We start from the raw sequence: 26,537 nt of genomic DNA on the forward strand, positions 1-26,537 counted from the left end.
AGTTTGAACATCCAGTCATGTGTTAGTGAGCTGAGATAGTAGTCTGAATCCTGATCAGTATAAATTTTTAGTGCTGTTATAAGTTTTCATAGCAGTAATGACGACACCAATTTCGGGCTTGATCTAAAGTTAGCTTTAAACTTAGTTTTGCAAGTTGAAAACGATTCGCTACCGTATTCTTTAAATAGTTGGTTTCATACTCTCCAGAAACAAAGAGCAAAGGAGTATAAGCTTATTATGAGATTGTGGTGTGGTGTGGTGTGATGTGGTCTTCATTATCCATTATTACAAAATGTTTTAAACTGATTGTAGTAGAAGGTGCCAGCCTTTAGTTGTTAAGTTTACATTGTTTTGTTTTATATTACACTATTTTGCCCTGACTGGACTTGCCTTATTCGGATGTAATTTTAATTATAGCTTTTTATGTTTCCTGCGATATCTTTTGGAAATTGTCTCTAGTGATCACTTCTTTTATTCAAATTATATGTTAATTCGAAGTATTTCTTCTAATAATGAAATGTTGTGGTCTTGTCTCAATGATTTTGGAAATAATATTGTACTGTTTTGTTCAACAACACTGTTTTTTACTATCACCTGACTTTCAGGAAAAACGAATCACCTGAAGTAAATTTACACAATTTGGCCGTCCCTTTTGATTGCTTTTTCAGTATTCTGCCTTGCTTTAAAAGTATCGCCTGTTTAATTATATATAATAAACCATTATGGTAGATGTAGATAGATATAGATCTATCAGGGATAGTACCACACCAAATAAATTTCATTTTTAATATTCATAATATTTGATATGTCATAATATTTGATTTTGCTGAACTTTGTATTTAAATATGGTTAATATTGTTCTCAGTTCGTTAGTTAAACTCTCTGTAGTACTGTAATATAGAAACGTTACGTTGTGAAAAATTTCAACTCAATATCTCGAGTACTCTGCAGTTTTGCTCCCACAAACATGCAGAACTTTAACTCTTATATATAATATAACATTTGTATAAAATTTTATGTGTATTTTGAATGTTAGATAAGACGTTAAACCTGTCATGTCATGTTCGATAGAGCTTTATTGCGATGCCAATACATATCATACAGAATATAACATACGACTTGATATTTTCTCACACTCCAATTCGTCAGCTAAATTCGTTTAACATATTTCGACGTTCCCTAATGAGAAAAATTTTAGAACACGTATTTACAGGTACTTGAAAATATTGTTTTTATTTTTTTAAAAGCTACAAAATGTTTAATACAAATTTATAAATAATAGTAAAGGAAGTGGAAGTTTTTCTTGTTAATACTGCAGATTTGCGTCAAAGTTTTCAGGAAGCCTTTTTGAATTCTTTAATTTTCGAGTATATACACCCATAAATTTATTGCAAGCTATTTACAGGCGATTGCATTCATATTTAATGTACAACCACTGAAAACATCATTATTTACACAAACATTTTAATCCGATATTCGATATAAATTCAAATTCGTATTTAAGTATGCAATATTAGAAAAACCAATTTCTTATAAGACAAGACAATAGCAGCATCGACAAAGAACGGGACAGACAGACCTATAGAAATGTAATAACATACGTGACCATATTTCTAAGTTCTAATTCAATGCGTGAATACCAATAAACCCATAGCATACACATACATGCACACATAGTACACACATAAATATCCTTAACAGAAGCCATTGTATTCATCTGGAAGTAGTCATTTTTATCAGAGCATAAATATTGCAATAACTGTGAGGAGGGTTGGGGATTATACGCTTGTATGGATTGCATGTGGCTTAGGTTGACACAAATTTGTTAATGTATACGCGTTGATATGTTTGTATTGTCATTTATGTTTATCATTAACATTTATGAATTTTACAGAATGCTTCTTCTAATGCTAATGCAATATATTCACATTTTCGTTCACAATCTCATAGGCAAAACTCCCACTCACCAATAAGTACTGCAGAATAAACACATACGAAATATAATTTCATGTTTTTAAGTGGTTTGATTTCTTTTGAAGCAGATTATGAAAATTCCTGACATTTGAGCATAATTTGAATGACAATGTGAGACGTTCTCTGTTTCATAAACTTTGGAAACAAGGGCACGATTCCGATTATATAGGCGACGCGATTTCGTAATGAGCTGTGAAATTTGTTTTTTATAATTTGGTATTTAAGAATTTTAATACATTTTAACATTTTGAGCAACTTCTTTCAGTATATGGCAATAAAGATTAGGTTTTTCGTTTTGTTAAGGATATCGAAGTGCTTCTAAAACGCTCATTTGAAAGACCGTGTATATAACAGAGAACTGCAACTAGTCAAAATTTTAACACTTTATATATATAAAAAATCAAATATATATATAAGAGTGCGTATAAATGTAACAATCGACTATTAGAACATTCCGAGTGTATTGAATATAGAACTACGACAACAAAAATTTTATTTTTTATATTATTTTAATAAATTGAATTTTTGGCTGACCATACAGCTGTTTCGAGTATTCCCAAATACCCATCATCAGTAGTCTTGAAAATAATTCTTGTATTTAATTATTCGTAAATAATTTTTTTAAACTGCAAGTACCAGGAATCGCACTCAGACCCTGCCAAATTTGAAGCTCAGAGTCAGCGCACCTTAACCAACTGACCCAAAGCCGTACTTGACTTTTTTGTTCGCACATTTTTCTGGAGTTTTGTTACTTTTGCTGTGAAAGTTTTTATTAAAAATTTTAGTTGCTGTGTTTATAGTTAAACGAAATCATAAACCAGCTGTAGAATAATTGAATTAATTAATTAATTATATTTTTATTTTTAGTTGTTAAACTTCAATACTGATTTGTTCTTTCTTATGTATGGAACCCAATCTAGGAACGTAATGCTGAGAAAGTCATGCTAATTTCTTTATTGATAAATTCGTTTATTCTTTTTGTTTACAACGAAAAACAAAAACAAAAGTTAATTTCTTTTTCTTTTTAATAATTATATTATTAATTTTATAGTTATTGGCAAAAACAATTTCTATTTGCCACTCTCTAAAAAATTTCACAAGTTTTATGTATATATTTCGGTTATTTTTTAAAGTCATTCAAATATCCTTATAAACTTAATGAAATTTTTAATATAAGCTTATGCTTTCTTTTTAAATCACTTAATATATTTTACAATATATACTTATATTATGTATTTAGATTTATATTATTTTCTCTTTAACAAATGCGGTTTAAATTTTTATTAACGCGAATTGCATTAAAAACTACAAACCAACTCGAGAACAGTCAGCGCTACTAAGCTACCACTCCTCTACAGAGCCCAACTACTGGTTAGATTACTACTGACCTCTAGACTATTGCTTACTGTCTTTTTTAACAAAACTTCTAAAAGCCTTACCTATGCTGGATGTTGTAAATTCAAGGTACCCCATTTACTTCAATTTAATTATTATTCAATATTTTTTGAGTAATTCGCAAAAACGTCAATTACTAAAATTGCACTCGATATTATTGCAACCACACCAATGACTCTTCCGCCGTATAGTCCTAATATGGCACCCAGAGACTTCTTCTTTTTGGACGTTAAGAATAAATTGCGTGGACAACGATTATTGTTGGCGGAAGAAGCCGTTGTTGCACTTAAAACTTATATTTTGGAGGTGTCTGAAGAAAATTGAAAAAAATACTTTGACAAATAGTTCGAACGCATGCAAAAGTGTATTAATCATAAAGGAGAATACTTGGAGAAACAATTAAACAATTTTCAACAACAAGTTGATATTTTTTCATTATAAGGCTTAAAACATAAATAGCTGCCCTCAGAGTATATACTCAGGTGAGTATACTTATCGGTGTTTATGAGTATCATATGAGGAAAGTATAAATCATTATAAGTGCTACCAACTGTACGTATGAATCAGGTGGAGTCAAATATACGAAAAAGAGAGTCAAAATGCATGTAAACGCGACATACAATTTCCTTAATAATATAAATATTGGTTTTGTCATTTATTCCAAACATTTACCCTTCACTTGCGTGAACTATTTCATATTATTGACCATACTGTTTACCATATTTAACAATCACATATATCTAACTATATATTAATTGTTGTTCTTATGACACCATTGATGCCCTACATAAATAAGAAGAAAAATACCAAACTACCGATTTAGATAAAACGGGTAATTAAGGAAACATTTGAGAAAAAGGAGTACTGTACAGGCGTCTTTCTAGTCATAACCCAAGCCTTCGACAAAGTTTGCCACGAACAATTGTTTTGGAAACTTAAAAAATATTTGTCATACAATATATATAAAAAATATATAAAAAATAACATCTCAGACAGATTTGTTATAAAACAAAATTTTTTTGTCTCCGCTACATTTCCCATTATGGCTGGTGTACCTTAAGGTAGTGTAGTGGACTTCTTGCTCTACCTGATTTTGAGAGCAAAAAAACCAACCAGTTTTCATAAAAAAACATTTACTTTTGTGAATGACACTGCCATCCTCAGCCATAGCGACGACCCAATCACAGCCACAAAATTAGTTCAAGATCACCTCAATAAACTGTAAAACTGGCTCGATGTCTGCAGAATAAAAGTCAATGTCAACCTTTATTCTACGACGAGATATCTACTCTCCAGCTCATATTAATTGGAAAATAATATCTCAATAAATTGACATAAGATACTTAGAAACGCACCTCGATCGAAGGCTTGCTTGGAAAAAGCACATAGAAGTCAAAGTAGCTCAATTTAAACTCAAACAATAAGAACTGAACTGGCGGATCAAAAAAACTCTAAACTTAATCTCATCGTTAAAGTTCAACTTTGCAATACAATGATGAAGCCCATATGGATGTATTTGATGCTTTTCCATCAAATATTGAAAAACTCCAAAAAGCTCAATCGAAAATCCTTCAGCAAAAAATCTGTGCCCTATGGTATATGAAATGCGTAAATATTTATAGAAATTTTCGAATTAACACTGTCACAGATGTGATTGTTGGCCACACACAAAAGTTCACAATCAAAAATTTAGGATTCACTAAAACCCACTTGCAAGCATTACACCTAAAACACTGGAACCCAACAACTTAAGAGGAATTAAATAAACACAGGTATTGAAATATAATGACCAATATGAAAGCGAAATTGGATGAAGGTTTGGATAAAGACAATTAATTATCTATTTTCTTTCTTCTACTACTGCATTTGGCATTAAATTATTATTAGTTCAAAGTAGGTGGTTGGTATTATTACTTAATTTTATATAATTGCAATGAAGGATTGTATGATACCCCTCGTTTATTATTTCTGTATCTTGTTTATTACCTGTACATATATCACTTCTGTGCTGCTTGAGTTGATCAAAAAAAATTTCTCCGAGCTCTTAATTTGACTATCGTAACGACGGTTAATAATAATAAGACTCGGTGGTCACCATTTTTCTACAGTGTAACTATTCTCTCAATGCGAGATTAAGGTCCAATAACGATCTCCATGTAGAGATTTCGTAAAATTTACACAGTTTTCTTTTTAAACTTAAGAGAAATATGGGTCATTTTTTTACAAATTGGACACTCTTTTGGCCTTATCATCTCCGATTTGACTAAAATTTTTTTTACGAGCTCCTTTCATAAAATAAGCAGATCCGTATCTAGGAAAAAAATTTTGAAATTCTTTTCCTAGGAGATGTGGACCCATGTTTTGAGTTTTGACAATTAGCACTGTAAACACATTTTTAACGGGCCATATCTCAGGCAATATAAATGATTGAATTTATTAGCTTTTAAAGATAATTAATTGATTAGTGCTTACCTAGCTGGCTTATCAGTTCTTAAATTTTCTGCAATATTTGCATAACCTGCAATGAAGATTGAATGGAGCTTATCTGCTTCACGTATCTGATGTAGATATGATCTCTACATTTGTAATTTTGTCATTGAAAAAAATGTAGTAATCGCTGTATAATGTCGCAGTTTTCTTCAGATCTTATTAAGGCATTCTGAATATGAATGCATTTAATTGTTCATAATTGAAAAAGTTTCCCTGCTGTAGTCTTATTATTTGATCAATGATCATGCTTTTAATTATTTTAGAAATCATTTCATGGAACACCCTTACTATTAGGGAATATTATGCCGATGTTCTTAAGTTTCATGTTCCAATTTTTTTATGATCGCTATATATTAGATATTATTCGATACATTTCCGAAGCTTGTTTTTCCTGCTACATGGTAGCCGATAAGCTATCAACCCATCGAGAAGCAGAACGCGCCTGTAGGTAGATGAATGCATGATATATTTCTATGAAGGAATTACTGAATTTGTAAATTAGTTTTTGCTATTTTTTTTAAATGTTATATTGAAGTAGTTCTTTGAACAGTGCTACAATGCTTTTACATAAAACTTTGAGATATTAGAAAAGCTTATTTACAATTTTTTCCATTCGATTCTTTTCGTATCTTCGACCAGAAATCAATCAAATGCAATATATGACGATATCGATATATGATGATATTTGTTTCATTTACAAATGCCCTGCTATCAGTACATCTCTTTCTTTATTGACAGGATTACATAGAATAAAGGTGAGGCCTTATGTTAAATGCGTTCTTATAGTAAAAGTATTAAAAATAGTACTATAAAATTGTTATAAAAAATAATTTATAATATAAATTATAATTTAAAGTTAGTTATGACGGAAGTGACTTTTATATTTAATAGAAACTAGCATACTTGGTAGAGTGGTTTCGAAAAGTAATGAACTGCAACAACAAAAATTATTTTTATATTATTTTAATTAAGTGAAGTTTTAGCTGACCATACAGTTATTAATAATATTGCCAAATTCCTATCTTGGAAATATTTCTTGTATTTAAGTATTTGTAAAAAATTTTTTTGACACTACAAGTACCAAAGATTGAACTCGTGCCCTACTCTTCGAAACCTTTCTAAAAAATAATTAAAAAAAGTGAATTCGAAATCAATGTGAATCCATGTTGAATCGTTTGTCATTATATTTCAATCTGTTTGTAAAATGTTAATAAAGTCTTCTTTCATTAAAGAGTCCACGATAACAACTATAAAAATTCAGATAATGGTCGTCAATTAGTTGATTGAGTCAAATTTTGCTTGGCTTCACACTGTTTTCATTTACTTTTAATAGTGTGTCTTTTAATAGTGTGGTTATGCATATAGACTCATGATTTAATTGTCTCATGATGGCAGTATGATTTTTTTAAAATTAAAAGTAAGTTATTCAAATCACAATCACATCTAATTTTTTATTTTATTTAAAGTCCTTTTTATTATAAAATCGTAAACGTCGCAATAAAAAATAATTGTGGAGTTAATGGTCTCCAACCTAGCCATTTGTACTTTCTATCCGTAAAGTCTTTTTTCTAAATAGCATTCTCAAGGAAACTGCTAATTGGTTTATCAAGACCTGCTAGAAATTTTTTATATATGTATTTATACATGAATTGCTTGCGTACACATAATTAATACTACTTATGGAAAAGAGGAATTAATATAAGTATTCTGAAGTGATTTTTATTGAATGTATTGATAAATACGTTCAACAGGGGGAGAGAAAAAAACTTTCTTAAAATATTATTTTATATTAAATAACAAATGAAGGCTTCAAAAACGTGCAAATCTATTTGCAATTCATTTGGTTCTTGAATAAATGACATGTAAGTGAAATCATTCATTTATTCACAAAATTTGATGAGTAACCTTAAGGGATGTTAAATTATTGCACACTTACAAATGGGAAAAATGTAGTCATCATAGTAAGCAAAAAGTTCCATGGAATGATGGGTCAGGGATTTGTTGTTGAAGTATATATATTTCGAGTACATTGCTGATAATGCGCAACTGACAAGACAATACACTTAGGATATCTTTATGAGTTACAAGTGCCACGAGCCTTCAAATCTGCCAACAAAAAACGCAAAATAATAGTTCCTTCGCAATCGTAAGAAAACGGTACGACAGCCTCAATTCTATGCATGAGAAAATGGTAAATTGAGCTCAGAAGTATTCCAAAAAGAAAAACTAAAAAAAATTCAATCATAAACAAATGCTAAATAAAATGAAATAAAATAAAAAGCAAAAATATTGCATAATTTTCGCGAAACATTTTTCTTGTAAATAGAAAAATACGCATTTTCCACCTTTCACATTCCCAACATAGTCAAATGTTGGCAAATGACCTCCACTGGGAGTGATTTGGATGTGTAAATTCGTGGTTGAAAAAATTTAATGTTTTTGTATTCATTCTGCTTTTTACCTACATTCAACGAACGGCATATAGGGTTTAACAGAAAGACTATATGGTAGTGTATAAAACAACCACATGGCAGGGGCATCAAGCTATATATATTATTAAGGTTTCACACGAACAACCCCTACCATATATGTAGAATATATATACATCTTGATATATACCATTATATATCATGTTACGCACATTTTTTGTCGTGAAAACCAAATGGTACACGTAATGTTATTACTATCTATTACTACAAACCAAAATTTCTGCGAGGTTTCTTCATAACCCCTCTTTACACCTTGATTGGATTATGGTTTATCACTTCATCAGACTAAGCAATAATTAACCTCAGATCTGCATACCTCCACGAGGAGCCTATAACCATTCTGAGATTCTATAACGCGGTGTTGGTGAGCCTGTCAATAATTTCCGAGCTCCATCCTTTATGTATTTTTTGATAGCATCAATCTTGAGGTCCCTGAGGATGTCATTTGTCCTAATATACCATGTTGTGATTAAAAAATTAAGTTACTTTAGGGATAACAGCGTAATTTTTTTGGAGAGTTCTTATCGATAAAAAAGTTTGCGACCTCGATGTTGGATTAAGATTCATATTTAAATGCAGAAGTTTAAATATTAAGTCTGTTCGACTTTTTATTCTTCTCTGAGCCTGGCTGTGTGCAATTTCTAGCTGGCGCATATTAGTGTTTGAGGCTTTGCTAAACGCTACACATCCATATAGAAGCGACGGTCGAATTATTTGGTTATATAACAGCTTCCTGTTCTTAGAGACTTATTGAGATTTTTATTTTTGAAAAGTGTTTGAAGGCGATTTACTACTGTTTAATATAGCTCTATAAATGTCTTCGACAACATGACATTTCCATTTGGTTCTTTCCTTGCGTCTTCTATGGACTATGTATTAGAGACATAACTTTTTTTGAAACAATATATATATGCATGACACACCTGCTGAAAAATGTTAAAGAAATAATTTTAATAATAATATTCTTGGGTAACTCTATGATACACAAAATAAAGACAATTAAACCATTAAGACTGTAGTGCATCTGCAAAAAGGTAGCCACACCATTTTGCTTTTTAGTGTAAACATTTGTTGTTTTTGACAGTGACAGTGATTTTTATTGATCGAATTTCAAAAATCCAATTAAGTGTGTTTGCTATAGCTGATATATCGTCTATGATATATAGTCTCGTTCCTATAGATTTTATAACAACTGCTTTCTATCCGGGGGTGCCAGAACATTGGCGTCACTAGATTTGCTGCGAACTCAATAGAAATTGTCACTATTTCAAGTTTTGCAGGTGACTTGAAAATCTTCCACATATTGCTTCTCAGTCTTATTGGCAGTTGATAAAACTGAATCAGATTGGAATCCTTGATAATTACCTAGATTTGGTTATTGTCGCTGTGACACTTTTAAATGGGTATTTCTCGTTTCGTACTTTTTTATAACTTGTAAAAATAATTCTTTTCTGTACTAAGCTAATTACATTTTTATTACTAATGTCACCAACTAGTTATGATCAAGTTTTGCATTAGAGATATTTCTAAAATTTGTCGCAATTTTCATTGAATTTAGTAGAAAAATTTAATTTGCTTCGAAAATCAACAAATGGATCCGAAATGCTTTTACATTGATTTTTTCTAATCTTTTTGATTTTTAACCAAAGCATAATATTTACTTCTTCTCAATAAAGTTAAATTTTTTTGTCTACATTTTAAAATTCCTAATCATATTCCTCCAACTTTTGAGAAACAACATATTCTAAGTTAAAAGCAAACTCCTAGAAATAGAACTTTTGTGGCAATATTTATATACAGGTACATTTCATTATAGGTTAGGTCAGACGTTCGCAATAATCTAACAGTTACCCTAAGAGGATTCAAAAATGCTATATTAAAGTAATATTCTATATTCTTTCATTTCTAATAAAAGCTCAGCACGTGGGTTCATGTATAATTTAAGCACAATCTGACAGTGTTTGGTCGAAAAAAAAAATTTAAAAAACTTATACATCTGATGTGCAATATATATAGGGTAAGTCCGCTTTTTTTGACCAGCCTTGCAGGACCGGCCTCGTAAGCAGTAGTGCCACTCTTTTTGTTTTAGAAAATTTTAAATGCTTTTATGCAATCGTGAGTTGTACATAAACTACGGCACTTATTAAGAGCATGGTAATACGTAATTGTCAGAAATCTCAGAAATTGTCACTTGGCAAACACTTACAGCTCTTTATATACTTTTTTAACCGGTATTGTCTGCGATTTCCAGGTTAGACGCTATATGTCAGCATCCATCCATTAAAATAATCAGAGCCTGTTTTATTTACTTTACTGCCAAGTGTAGCACATTTTTCCTTGTCTATATAACTGATGCAAATGTTTGAGAATAAAAAAAAAATTTTTTCCGAGCAGATAGCGAAATGTGAAAAAAAAAATCAACAAAATTGTGTTGAAATGAAAAATAATGTTAATGAAATAAACATGTTTATTATTTACGTATTTCTTTCGGTAACTGAGATTATCATTGGGGATTTTGATAAATTAACTTATTTTCTACATGAAGACTTCATTTGTTATCCTTGTTATCCTTCTAATACGAGCATGTCATGTTAGGCAAGGCGTTTTTTCGAACAAATGTGAAAAAATGTGGAAGAATGTGAAAAAATGTGGTTTGTCAGAAAAAATAATTCGAAAACATGTTGACTCATCTAATGATTGTGATCAAATTTCGACACGTTCCCGTGCGGTTAACAGCGCTACAAAGTAATTCAATTAGTGTAAAGGACAACAGAAAGGCGAGTGAGCAAAATCTAAAAGCGAAACGAAATATTTCAGACAGTCTCTTGAAATTGGTACAAAACTAATGCCAAACGTTTTGCATGCAAATGCAAAGAAACGCTCTTATTTTTCTTGGCGGTGGCGTCTTTTGTCTGGTAAGTCCGTGCAACAGCGTCAAAATAACAATTAACACCTGATGCCGTTCGTCAAGTAATTATCCCTGCAGTTTAGCCAAGCTGTGCGGACTGCTACCACGTCCTCTGCAATGTGAACTGTGCAGTTTCCATTCTGCAAATGAAGTGCAAAAAACTGTGGGAAGAAAGAGGAGCAACACAAAATAACTCTGGAATACTTAGTTAAATAAAATTATAAATTCAAAAGGCATCAAAACTGCTGGCAATGCAATTAAAACGGAAGTAAAGCAAAGCGTAGTATCCGGTGTAATTGCCGCACAAAAGTGTGAAACGCAAAGAGCACTTAATTAACTTTACAGTATAGCAAACTTTTTAGCAAGAATTGCTTAGAGCCGCAGCCACCAAATACCAAGTCAAATACGATGAAATGGGATTAAAAACTTCAATAAGAGATAGGGAACGGCCGACTAAACCATAAAATTTTAAAATAAGGAACTAAGAAAAAACATGGTTTATGATAAATGCAGTTTATGATAAATAATCGTAAAATAATATAAAAAATTGCTAAAATTATTTTAAGCTGATTTCAAATTATTGATACTAACTAAAGGTATATCGGTGATGTTTGGCTATATATTTCAAATATTTTCTTGATTTTCGGAGGAGTAATCAAACATAATCCATAACAATCAAAATCAAAATAATGAATTGAAACGAATACTGATACCGTTTGAACCGATAATTTCAAATCTAAAGAAGCAGTGCATGACGTGATTGCGACATGCACTCGAATCAAGGAGCCTGTATCTTTATATATAAAAATTATAAAAATCAATTACAGTAGTGTGGTCTCATCTTGTAGTCTGGTTCTCTTCAACGCTTGCTGCAGACTGTTAGAATATGCTGCGTCAACTGGCAAGAAAACGTGGTTGTGCCTTGCTGATAAGAGGACGCACTGATATATATGACGTAGAGTTCGCGTTAGGTTCCCATTTTGGATGCGCCAGACATGTGATTTTAACAATCTCTTCAGGAGTTTACTTTTGTTAAAAATATATTAATAACAGATTTTATGTATCACATTTTGCATAATTTTATTATTTTCGTAATTTTTGGCTTGTCGTGTTTCATGGAATTGATAGAAACTTCAATATAACTCTTCCAAAATAACTAAAGATTTTGCCTAACATAAAAAAGGTACACTTTGAGTTACTATCCGCGTTATTCCAATATAATTGTTTACCTTGTAAATTTAAAAATCTTGCGTTTTTTTCGTCAATTGTTGGCATTGTTTAGGTAATACTATACATTCCTACGCAATAAGCTAAATAGTATATTTTTCTTTATATAAGAAAAAAATAAAAATAATTTTTTTGTCTTTTATTGTTATTTTATTGGCATCAATAAATAAATACACAATATTTTTATTTAAATACATAAACCAAATACTTTCAATACAAATGCATACAAAATTTTTTTACGAATAAAGAAGCAACAATACACATTAAACAAATTTTCAAATCATTCTGTTCAATGGACACTAGAAGAACACTAAAAATCACTATCTTCGGGAAAAGCTCACTGAAGAGTTCGCTACCTTCGGAAAAAGAACACAACGCGAATATTCAAAATTTTACAGGAGATGTCGGCGGCAGTACACTAGAAATTTTTACTGTTTGTTTTCGTTCACTGATTTGACATACCTTCTGCTCAAAAAGTAATCGGATTGTTTTTGTTATGTTGGTGCACCCTTTCTTGACATACAGTACAAATTTGAACGCCATCTGTCAATTAGTTTGTTTACAGTAGCTGTTAATGTGAGACTACCTCAAGTGCATTTAGCGATTTTTACTATGGAAAATTCAGTAGAACAACGAGTTTGTTTGAAATTTTGTGTTCTGAACGAAATTTAATGTGTTGAAACATTGAAAATGGTGCAGAAAGCTTACGGGGACTCTTCTATGTCTCGAACACAGGCATACGAGTGATATAAATCATTCAAAAAGGGTCGTGAAGTGATCGAAGACTTGCCTCGTTCTGGACGTCCATCAACATCAAATACCGAAGAAAACCGTCGTATGACTGAAAGGGAGATTGCTCGTGACTTAAACATCTCAAATGGATCCGTTCACCACATTCTTCGTGATATATTGGGCATGAGACGCGTTACAGCTCGACTTGTACCGAAACACCTTGATTTTTTGCAAAAAGAAAACCGAAAGAACGTGTGTGAAGAAGTAATTTTTGAGCATGGAAACGACTCTACATTCATGAAACGCATCATGACAGGTGATGAGACATGGATTTATGAAAATGACGTCGAAACCAGTCAACAATCGAGCGAATGGCGCTTCGAAAACGAGCCAAAACCTAAAAAATCGCGCAAAAGTCGTTCGAAAATTAAAATTATGCTCACTGTTTTTTCGACTACCGCGGTGTTGTTCATTTCGAATTTTTGCCAGAGGGTCATACCATCAATAAAGAATATTACTTCGGCGTTATGCGGTATTTGCGTGAGTCCATCCGTAAGAAAAGACCAGATTTGTGGAAAACCAATTCGCCAGATCTGGCGCCGTGCGAGTTTTTCCTGTTCCCGAAACTCAAATTGCCCCTCCGTGGTAAGCGATTTGAGTCAATTCAATCGTTAAAAGAAAATTCGCTGAAAGAACTGAAAGCCATACCTTCACGGGCCTACGAAAAGTGTATGGAAGATTGGGTTAAGCGTTGGCATATGTGTATCGCTTCAGAAGAACCATATTTTGAAGGAGATAATATAAATTTGGAATAAATTTTGAATTTGTGTGTTTTATTTACAAAATCCGGGTACTTTTTGAGCAGAAGATATATTGAAAGTGATGCCAATTTGATTCAACCAGATTTGATGCTGTTTTTTTACAACTCTGAAAGAAAAAAATGCGGCTTATATTAAAAAGATTCCTTCAGTATTTCTTCAGTACACTTCGCATATTTTTTTCAGCTGGTGATGTAATTCTTGCTAAAGTCATAACCGAAAAGTAATTCAAAAGCAAAAAATATCTAAAAATGCTAACTTCAATAAAGAACAATATTTAAAAAAAAAATTATTCATACCAAGGAAGTGCGATATCTTCAATTTTTTTAATAGCTTCCAAATTTTCTTTAATAACACAAGTTTTACAGTATTAATATTATAAAGTTTTATTAAAATTTCTTTGAAAACATAAATTTTAAAGTATTAGGGGCCTGAGGAATTAGTTGTGATATCCTCTGACAATCTAGGGTTTTTAGTGTCTAAACTAAAAAATTTGATTCGGAAAAGACGTGTATTTGATATTGAAACCCGTAAATTGTTATCACACTTATAGGCTGAAAATATATATGTAATTATAGGTATAAACAAAATCTTTTGGTTACGAATTGAAAAATTGCCCACTCCCTTCGCTAGAAATTAATAGATTCCCACACCAAAACATGTCGTGAGATACTGGATAATATCTTGTTCTGTGCATGCTCTGCAACCATTCAAGCAGCATCACTCGTTTTTATATATTCGAACAGATTCAGTAAATTTTTTTAAAACTTGTAGTCGCCATAAACATTTTTATATATCCACTTTACTATTTGAACCCACTTTACTCGTGTCGTTACAAGTAACACATATGTTAACATTTATAATTGCATGCGTCATCATATCAGCGTTAAATGAGGCGTGCCGATACCTTTAGTCAGAGCACCTTTAGACTATCTGATATTGAAATCAGAAGAAGAATAGAAATCCATGGGATGTTATCCAAGTAAAGAAATATGGCAAACCGTAAATTGACTGAACTTAAGTTTGGGTCATTCTCACCGTCTCCGATTTGGCCAAAATTTTTTTTATGTGCTTCTCTTATAAAATAAGAAGACCCGTATCTCGAGAAATATCCATATCTCAGGAAATATAAAAGATAGAAACTTGAAATTTATTGCGTTTAAATGAAAATAATGCAGAACTCACAATTCTGCCTAATTAATATGCTAGCAGTAGGTTATTTAATACACTTTTATTATTGTAGGTCTCTTATCGTTTGAATTCTTGAAATTGTGAACTAAGAAAAATAGGGTTAAAAATATCGTAAATTTAAAATAGATAATATTAATTGCGTTTTAGCAAAAAATTATCTAAATCTTCTTTGCTGAATGGATACGGATCATATGTAAAAGTGATTGGAAACGCATATAAATATAAATATAAAAATATATATATATATATTTTTGAACATAAAAATCTGCATAAAATAGAGAAATTGGGAAATAGTGAAGGGGGTGAGTTGGAAAACCAACGAATATTGTTTGTATGTGTACTTCATTTTTAATATATAATTGTAGTGTACTTAATCTCAATTAAAATTGTTTTACATTTATATTTGCAGAATAAACAACAAACAATAGAAGTAAACAATAACTTTAATGCGTTTATTAATATGTATATTAAACAATGAGTTATGGCAACAGATATTAGAAGATTAATATTGAAAATTGCAAACCTTTTGATTCTTTGAATTGAATAATTCAATATTATTATCAATTCAATAATCCTTTTCAGAAGTACTCAAATTAATTAAATAAATAAGTCCTAAAGCACATGCATAGGTAATTTTCTCCAAATTTCATTAAATTCTTCTCTACATTAGTTCTCCAGTTCTCCTCTCTCATTGTGAAAAGCCATAACGAGCCACAAAACATTTTTTCCATTTATGCAATAGCAAAAGGAACTTCACCTCTTTGCTATCAACTTATTACTTAGTTCCTCTAGTGCAACTTCCATTTAATTACATAAGCAAGTGCCATATTTTGAATGAAGAATGAGGAAGTCTCATTTCCATTCTTATCACAAGCAGCAAAATTTATTTATAAAATTTTATTTACATATAAAAGGATTCGGATGATTTTAACTCATATTTTTTGCTAAATTATGCCGTACAACCCGTAAACAACAGGACTTTCTTTCTGCCAACGTTTATTACACAATTTCTATTCATGTCATTCATTTATTGCGAAAATGAAAAATTTCTTATTTCTTCCATTTTCTTTAAGCAAGTATGAAGCAAGTATCCGGATCTAGAATAGAATAGAATAGAAATGAACGGGATACTAGCTCCCAACGGAGCGTAGCACTGCGACCAGATTGAACAAAAAACATTCTGCCCTCCGAATGAAGACCAGAATGTCGGCCATTGAGAACATCCTAATGTCAGAAGGGGAGAGCAGCTCTCCTCCCAGTGATCTCCTCCTGGCCCACATCAAGGCTGGACAGTCACAGAGAATATGACTGGATACCTCGTCTGCTTCTAAGCAGTGTCAACACTCCATATCTTCGGGCAGACCCATTTTATTAAGGTGATAAAACATCCGGATCTAAGTACATGGCAAAAAGGAAATCTATTTTACAAAAATTGCTTACAATTCTAAACCTTAATTGCTGAAAAAGACAAATAAATAAATGGAAGAGTATTTTCAACTTTCAGTATTATAAAATTAATAAATTATTAGTTCGATAAATAATTGTGAAAGATTGTAGTAAATACATTATTATATATTATTAAATTAATGTATTGTCCTTCGAACTTCACTTCACGTTGTTCTGGTATTTCGTTTGTCTTTTGACATGTAGTTTTATTTTATGATTTTTCAACAGATTTAGGTTAGCATGGATCTGACGAGCTCAAACTTTGCAACTTGTTTTTCTCCAGAACATCTTGGTCTCTGGCAAAAACGTTAATCAAAAATTTATTTTTATAAGAGACAAGAATTTTTGGTAAACTTACTTACTGACTTATTGTAATAAATAGAGAAACATATTTGTGTTAGATAATCCTTCCCAAACTCCCTTCTTTCTCTCGCAAAAACGGATTTCGGTGAAAAGCAACCTGTAGCAGAAAAATACGTTTGGAAAAATACTTAAAAAATCCCTATCCCTGACAAGACAGAAGGACAACTTGGGAAAGGATGTCTAAGGTAAAAATATTTATCTATTTATTTGAAAACACTAGATCATTATTCTGAAAACAAAAATGTTTTGATAGCGCTTAAAAACCTTAAAATTTGGGGGAATTCACAAAGACAATCACCAAAATTTGAAATGCATGTCATATGTCATATATGTAAAATGTAAACAAATAACAGCTGAGCTGTAAACAAAGTAAATATTTAATTAAATTTTAGTTTTTATTAATTGATATATATCGAGTATATATATTTAGTGAAATTTATAAAAGTCCTATCAGCTGCATAAATGAGCTCATTGCAATGTGATCGTTCACTCAGTAATATAAATGAGCAAGTGCCTAAATGAGTCAGTGTGAATATACTATAATTGTGCATATGTCCTGTTGCGACCAGCAGTCTAATCAATTTTCTAGGTTTTAGACTTTTTAATATCGGATGACTTAGATAATATCAAGCCCACAGTATTTGTCAGAATATAGTATAATAATATATGGTATAATAGTATATGGTATATAGTATACTACTGTAAACATTATTACTTTCTTTCCAAATGTGTGTTTCCAACAATGTGTGTTTAAGGTATTACCACCATTAATTTTTAAGTTACTTATAATTAATTTTGAACCTACTTTATATATTATTATATAAGTTTACTAATACCAGTATGTGTGTAGGGTTCTTTCTGTACTGCACTGAACTGGCTGTTTAGTTTTTACCTTAATTTGCTTATATGTATATTATTTGAATATAGTTTTTGAGTGTTGCCACTTGAAAATTTTATAACTGTTAGTGACCGTTGAACGGCAACGTTTTACTGTGATTGCAATTACAACTATTTTTGCAACAATTTCAATTAATTGAAATATTTACCACAAGAATCTCAACTTAAGTGAATATTTCAACTATTGTGAGGTAACTGCAGGCCAACAGGTTATTCGTTTACCTTGGCTGCGAATCTGAAAGAAGTATTGCTAGCGGGACTGAACCACAGATACGTAAATGTGCTCGTTGACGTAGAAGCGGCAAATGTCCACAAAACTCAAAGTCTCTGAAAATGTGCATTTCATAAGAAATTTCTTCGTAGTTTTTGCTCTGTTGACATTTAAAGTACGATTTCCATTGATAAGTACTCGTATTATAGTAGGTAAAGTTAACAAACAGAGTTACAGCCAGACAGACAAATAGACAGACAGACAGACAATTGGACAGTCATGCAAGTATGGTTGTGTGCCTACCCGATGCGTTCTTGTAATATGTTTATAGGTAGACGAGTGCATCTCTATTCGGTATATATATTAACTTTGGTAATCGAAAATTTATTTCAATATTTTTCATGATTTCATTTGTCTGGAATTGACTTCGTTAGCTTGTTATGCTTAATTGAAATCTTATGTATTGCAGAACTTTAAAGGATATGCAAAGTTTTGCTCTAAACATTCTTGAGTGTATCAATAATTTCATTATTTAATCTGGTAGTTTTCTAGAAAATCTAGGTATTTTTCTTAATTAAATTTTTGATTTGCTTTGCATGTATTTTTAAGACTACAATTTTTATTTCCATTAACAAATTAAATAAAAGCGAATATTCTGTCACCTATCCTTCAATACAATTTGACATTTTGTTGTATTTAGGCAAAATTTAGACCATTTAGTTTAAATTTTTTTAACAAAAAAATGCATAAAGGGGAAGAGGTTATATATATGGAAACGAGAATATACTGGAGTAGAGAAAATTACTAATTTATCTAGTCATATGTACTATTATCATTATTATTATTCGAAAGAATAATAGTGCAAGATACTTATTATATATATTCTGCTATGTCTTGAAGCATGTTATGCTATGTCGTATTGACACAGTCGCATTGAAGTTAAATACATCATCTAGTATATGCCATGTTTATAATAATTGATGCATGTTTACAAGTGATTAAAAGTTAATAAGTTCAGAACACTTACCATTGCATACATATCATATGTATTCAGTATTACTCATGCTAGCTAATACAAACATAAGAGATCTGAAGTTGCCAACTCATTTTAGAAACTAACGCAATATGAAAGAGATTTTTCAACTGTCAAATACTTCGATTATTTGACAAAGATCACACTAGGATCACATTTACAAATATTCACTAACACACACATAGCTTTAACAGTCATGTGTGTATGTGTTATATCGCTTCGGATATTGTGTAGTTCTGTTCTGCTTAATAAGGTTGTCGGAAGTAACAGGGTCTCAACAAATAAATTTCTTGTGAGGACCTTAGCGACGGCCGAGTTTATCCCAGCCATAAACGAACTCAAGAAAAGGGTCATCACGGTACCAAAATTTGTTTTATAGAATAAATAACCAGAAATATGGTAGAGAAAAAATTTTTGTTTGTTAGATGTGTTTTCGAGCAAAGCATTACATTCACACTTTCTCGAGACATGAAGTTTATGAGTTCAAGTTTATGTTGGCTTAAGCCGTTCGCATTCCATATACAAATTTTTTACTTACTCATTTATTAGACAAAAACATTTGCATTAATAAGCTTTGCATTTTAACTATTTCGTTAATAGTAGTTTGCATAACTGACATCAACTGAGTTAAGCTGTGGATGAAAGTGGAGATCATCATTTCCAAACTATTGTTTTGGACTGGAGGGACTTGGAGTGTCCCTGCCTGGAGTGACAGGCTTAGAAGACGAAGTTTGGGATATTTCAACTAATTTGGTAGGGATACTTTTAGTAGGATTTCGCAAGGCAGCTTTCTGCAAAGCTAACCTGTGCTTAGAAGCTTCCGGGTGACTTCAGATATGAGTTGTGAGATTTTAACTTTTTTGCTGTCATCGAAATGTTTAAATGTATATTTAAACATTTTTTATGTTTATTTTGGTGTCAATTTGGATCTAGGTTTCGTATATATTGCCCCTCTGGCTAAAGGAGTTGAATTGTGTTCTCGAGAATATATTGAAGGGAATTAAAACTTTTTGATAGAAGCCTAATTAGCTTCCTCTATAGATTGAGCTAGTTCAGCAAATCTATTGCTAGAAAGTATGTGCCTCATCATACAAGCACAGCTTTATATCAGTTCAGATTCGTTCCAAAACATTCATATGGATTTGGTCCGATCTTTGGCATTTCTCATCGTCACTTGGAAGGTCTACAAACAGACCTACTAAAATAAGGATTTCTTTTAAAAAATTATATTGAAGAATAAATTAATAACGTACTTTATTTCATGTATTATTATCAGGGTTCTTATTGAACAAGGACAACACCATTCATATCAGATACACATCCACATATCATAGTTCCACATTCAGAGGAAGTACAATTTTATGGTTCACACACCCAAAATTGATCCATTATGGTTGATTGAATTACGTGTTATTCAAAAAAGTTAAAAGCTTAAATAAGACAAATTAGTTTATAAAATGTTCACGACATGAAAGTTTTGATATTTACCAACAATTACTTATATAACAAATATAAATTTATTAATTGGAACAGTACCCAAACAGATTGTGTTTGATTATTTCAAATTGAAAACTAAATGGTATATAAATCCTTTCCGTTGTGAATTGCGAAAGTACTTATGAACTATATTTTATTACATATTAAAATTTTCAGTTGTACTAGTTAGTAATATTAATCCATTATTAGAGGATTGTACGATTTCTTTGGGTTTTAGGATTCAATTCTTCCGTTTCGTTCATTAAGATTTACTTGTGAATCTTATTTAACATTTACATTTAACATTTTATATAAATCTCACACAACACTTAGTGAAAATCCCAAATACTCTTGAAACACATTATACCAATAATTTATGTATTAAATACAGAAATTTGGCGGACCGTTGTCTTTTCAGTATTTGTAGCATCCAATTAATTTTTCCAGAACTTACTTTGCCGTATAGTAAAAACTACGACTGCATCTAAAAATTTAAAATAATAGACTTTAATGTTAAAAAATAAGAATAAATAATTTTTGATGCCATATTGTTACCCATATTGTTATAATAAATTTCTTTTATATTTGTATAGTGAAATGAAACTAATAGAGGGACACCATCCATTTATCCAATAGATTAGAGTTAAATAGAGTTAAGTAAAGTTTCATAAACACAATAATATTTCCCAGTGTATGTTTGCAATATTTTTCGGTTGTCTATTTCCGGTTTTCGGTTTTTTTTGCTTTTACCAAAAAGTACCAAAATAGCTGGGGTCTCTTGTTAACAATTATTCCATTAGTTTCTTAGTTTAAATTAGTGATTTTCTGATTTTATAATTCTCTGATTTTCTATAAATTACAATGTAAAACTGGTGAGGTTTACAGGTTTACTTTTAGATATCTTATTATCAACATGATTCCGCCTCATCATGCACTATGACTGATAAATAAAAATAATTAATTAATTAAAAGTAAAGTTTTAACTCATTAAGAGAATTAATTATTAAAATAGTTGTACATGTGTTTGAGAGTTGCAAGTATTTTCCAGGAAATTTAGTGACAGCTGATCAAATTCTGATAATTTCCAGACATACTTACAATGAAGACGAGAATTTTGTTTGATGATGATTTTCACACTCATGAATGTGGAGAATGTGTAATATTTAATGGTTCATTAAATGCATGTGGATTTAATTATATGGGTTGAGATTCATCAGAATATATAATCTGTATGAAGAGGATGTGGATGCGTTGTAGTCGAAGTAGAATATTTGCTATTAAGATTCTCGTAATCATTATCATTTAATTATATTTGTTTCCATTTATCTCTCCAAGTAAATAAATTACAGTAAAATATTTCTGTTTCACTTATTTTTATATTCCAACTACTTACATTTATTTCATACATTTTCCTCTTTCCTCTTCTGTATTTAAATTTTATATTCTTATAAAATATAAAATTTCAATAAAATAGTTTATTTATTCTCCCAACAATCGTGTAAAATCAGCAGTAAAGTTAACTAGAAAAACTTGTACTTTAAAAATGGTTAAATGGAAGTTTCAAAATATGACAACTTAAGTAAATCAAGGAACTTACTTCGACTCTGCTCATTGTGTTTCTAAGAATTTAATTGATTTTCTAGTTAGTTTTGTTTTTCTTAACGCGTTTTTCTTAAGCTATTTTAAGTAATCCTTACTAAAACCTGTCACAATAGAATATATCTCTAGAATGAATGATATACTTCAACAACTTACCTTATATGAAAACTGTTTATACTTTAATACAGCAGCCAAATTTTAAAATAGAAACCCTTAGGTTCCTTCCATGAAAATCCACTCAACGTACAACGTAATTTTGACTCTAGGACACAAGGACTTGACTGTTTTAGATTTTTTTTCGAATTTTTTTAACCTGAATTTTGATGAATTAAATGAAATTAGTTTTTATTCAATTTTACTAGTTTAAAATGAAAGCAGCTTCAAGAAATATCGATGAAAACTTGATTTCTATGCAGATCTCATAAATTCACTTCTAGAAGAGAGTGGCAAATTATGACTTAGAAAATAAAAATCTGACTATCCTGTAACATTTTTGTCACACTATAATATTATTCACACAGTTTTTGTACGATTTGTGCTTAAATGAGAATAATTAAACACTTCAATGAACTAAATATTTTCACAATTATAAATGGAAAAATATTGGAAACAGGAGATTCGTGGGATTGGGGTTAAGTGCAATAGTATTCGCTGCATTGACGAAAATTGACGAAAACTGATTGAAAATTTTCAAAACCCTTTCGTTATATACGTATGACGATAATACAAATCGTGTGCATCCACAAATGTGTGAGCATTCAAACGCATGACGTAGAACAGATATAATATAGTACATATTTGGTTTAGTAGGAGAGGCGCGAACTCACTTGTATTGCAGTTTTATGCAGCTATATATAACTGTCTGGAGACTATTGAATATCACAAACAGACGTTTGCATTAATTTGTTATTGCAACACGCTTTCGTTATCTACTCGAGATGGATTCTACATTAGTTCCAGTGCTAAAAAGTAAAGAAATTCTTAAACAGCGTAGCAGATAAACTAATCACAATGAATGATAATATCTTGTCGTCAACGAGTCCGAATTTTTAATAATAAAATAAACAGTAAATAGTAATAACAGAATTCCTTTCCTATATCTTAATTGCAATTCGTAATTTAAAAACAGTTAAAGTTAACAAGTGAAGTCCATAAAAACAATATAAATACAATATAATAAATGTCCCACATTAGTGTTATGGAACGTTAAGACAAATCAAACAAATATGCATTTATACTTCGAAGAATTACGTGATCGTAAAATAATATATCATACATGAACTATCACCACCCCACTATCAAAATACGAATAATAAAAATGTACAATCATTTCTTAATGATTGTCTAAGAAGTAGAGATAGTGTATTGTCTTTGTCACTGCAAAATGCAACCTCAACATTCGCCAGTACAAGATTATCTCAAAGTTCTATAGGTCATCAGCAACATCTATTATTATGTGTAACGAGTATGTTGTCTTGTAATAGTTTTAATTATAAAACTATTGTTCATTATTTCAAGAATCGTGAAAATGAAAAATTGTATCACTTGCATTTTTAAATTGATTTGTGTCAACTATGATTTGTAAATGGACGTCGAAGTAATCAACTCTGATTGCCTAATCAACTCACTGATAACAAGAAAGCTAACTTACAATTGGGAAATTTGGATGTTGATTTGTCCACATAGTAATATCTAGAAAAGTGAAAAGAACTGCAGCTTTCTCGATTAACTAGTAGAACTTTTAGGTTCCACATTTTTCATAAATTTGGATAATTTGTATAATGGATAAGAGGGTGGAATAGTTCTTCTAACTCGAGGAAAGCATTGTAAATAAAAGTACTATACTTGACCCTTTCTTCTATCACAGTGCATAGTATATGAGATGTCTGAGCATCCAAATACAGTTCTAGATAAGGTAAGATAGTGCAAAATATGCTGTTTAGTAATGACTTCTTCACGTTTATTTGCATATGATCTGTAGAATCAATAAATAAGAACATATTGAGCACATACCAAGTCCAACTTACTTATTTATATAAGTAAGTTAGACTCATATTTACCTATATGAACAGGAATCCAAACAATAATGATACATGGTCTACTACTCAAAGAGTTGAAATTTCTTCTACATTCGTTTACTTACTTAGACGATATTTCCCGAGCGTTACCGTACTTAATTTTTTAAAATATTTCTATAACCCCTTTAAGCGATTACTAAATATGAAATAACTTCATATTTTAAGGTTAGGTCTTGAATATACCTACTAATGTTTTTAAATAAATAGATTCAACTTGTTATGAAATATAATCAGTTCTGCCAAAAGTACGTCGAAGATATAGCGCTTTGTATCATTGTTCGATTATTCAATTCTCTTGATGCGCACACGAATTTAGACTTGCACTCTCTCAAATCAAGTGCAATATACCTATATATATTCTATTTATTTAAAAATAAAGCATGAAGTGAACCAGTTTTGATATTAAAATTCAAATAAAAGTTCTTTACTCATATAATAAAAAGTCTCAGGCAAATTGTTTAAGGACTTACCTAGTCACATAAAGATGGAACAAAAGTCCACACATTTTTTTTTTGCTCAATTAATTCGGTAATATCGACAAATATTTGCTTACTTAAAAATTTTATTTAAGAGCAACGTGTTTGATGCGTCTATTACCAGATAAGATCCAATCACTGGGAAAATTTGGGAAATTATTAAGTATATCCCCGGGAAGGTTTTTATATTATAAAATATTGAAAAAATTCACTAATTTTAACATAAATAATTAATTTATTAATCTGTTTCAAACTGTTGACAATCTGAAAGTTTGAGTGATACTGATTCTTATTTTGTATTTTCATTTCCCAAAACTTCCGTATGGCCCGGCTTATTATTTAGCAGCACAACGAATACAACACTCCACTATACGTCGCTTTCATAGACGTTATCAAGGCTTTTGACACCATTAAACGCAATGCCATCTGGACAACACTAAAAAACATCAGAGTTTCCCAAAAAATCATTAACCTAATAGAAATACAATACATCGACTGTATGGCTCGCGATGTGCATGCTGGTTAGATAAGTGAACCTTTTAAGTGCGATCGGGAGTCAAACAAGGGTGCATACTTGTCTTCGCTACTTTTCAGTGTAACACTCATGCGAAAATTAACGGCCGTGAGAAGAGGTGTAACATAGAGGCTTAATCAAATTTTAGAAGACTTGAGCTACGCCGGCAAAGAGAACATAGAGAAAATACACATTTGCAATGCGTGTGTTAAATCGATATTGTTTTATGGCTCAAAAACTTGGCTGGTCAACAATAACATCAATCAAAAATTACAGAGTTTTACTAACCGATGCCTTCTAAACGTCTTGAAAATGTGGGAGCCAATAACCATTTCAAATGAAGAACTTTTCGCACAACTGAGCAAGAGGATGTTAATATGCAAATCAAGAGACGCAAATTCAACTGGCTAGGACATACTTTGAAGAAGAACTACGAAGAAATATGTCACGCCACACAACAGTGGAACCCTCAACGACCTGGTGGCAAACCATATATACACCGAAACTGATAAAACCTTCAGGAAACTACGGTATTGAGCCAAAGACAGAGACAACTGAACATTCTATGCAAATCATTTATGTTCCTGATGAAATACGACTTATATATATATATATATATATATATATAAATAAATATATATATATATATATATAGTATGCTTTAAAACCGTTCTTATGTTTTACTGAACCTTATGCTTACATCATTCTGACATATGAGGTTTCAATCTAACATCATAGGTTAGATGAGAGTGATGGACTTGCAAACTAAATTCAACTTGAGCACAAAAAATGCACCACGGATACCACAGATAAAGTATTTATTAATAGGCCAGGTCAATCAGTGCATAGACAATGTAAAAAAAGTAGACATTTAAATAAAAGTAAACCAACTTGCAGTTATCGGAAATATTCATGTGTCCGGGTAACCATATCAGTTACTGATAAACCGAGCCAAATTATGAAGTTAAGTATAGCGCTGTCTAACTACTAAGTGCTTACCAAAGTAGTGTGATAGCAGCATGATAGCAACATGGTTGTGTGTGTAGACCCCACGATCTACATAGAATCTTGTCGCTAAGAGTCATTTTGCTGCATAGTGATTTGGCATTACTTTTGCCTGAAAGACGTTGTAATGATTTAGTGGTCGAAGAATCTGTCATCTAGTTTCGAGGTGATAGTGCAAATGTCAACCGTGCTAGAGGAAACTGCTAGGTTTCGCA

General features: G+C 31.0%; 1 long non-coding RNA gene across 4 annotated transcripts; it reads right to left on the reverse strand.

Moving 5' to 3' along the window:
• Positions 1-20,059: 20,059 nt before the first annotated feature.
• Positions 20,060-22,561, reverse strand: LOC119662513. Of its 4 annotated transcripts, none has more exons than XR_005250793.1 (7): positions 22,406-22,561; positions 22,248-22,353; positions 22,044-22,170; positions 21,206-21,590; positions 20,663-21,134; positions 20,428-20,604; positions 20,060-20,357 (listed from the first exon to the last, which is right to left on the reverse strand). It is a non-coding gene; the product is annotated as an uncharacterized LOC119662513 (long non-coding RNA). The 4 variants fall into 4 exon arrangements; XR_005250792.1 differs by having other exon boundaries at positions 20,060-20,369; XR_005250791.1 differs by having other exon boundaries at positions 20,060-20,372.
• Positions 22,562-26,537: the final 3,976 nt, after the last annotated feature.

The sequence above is a fragment of the Teleopsis dalmanni genome, chromosome X (genome assembly GCF_002237135.1).
Source record: "Teleopsis dalmanni isolate 2A chromosome X, ASM223713v2, whole genome shotgun sequence".
NCBI lineage: Eukaryota > Metazoa > Arthropoda > Insecta > Diptera > Diopsidae > Teleopsis > Teleopsis dalmanni.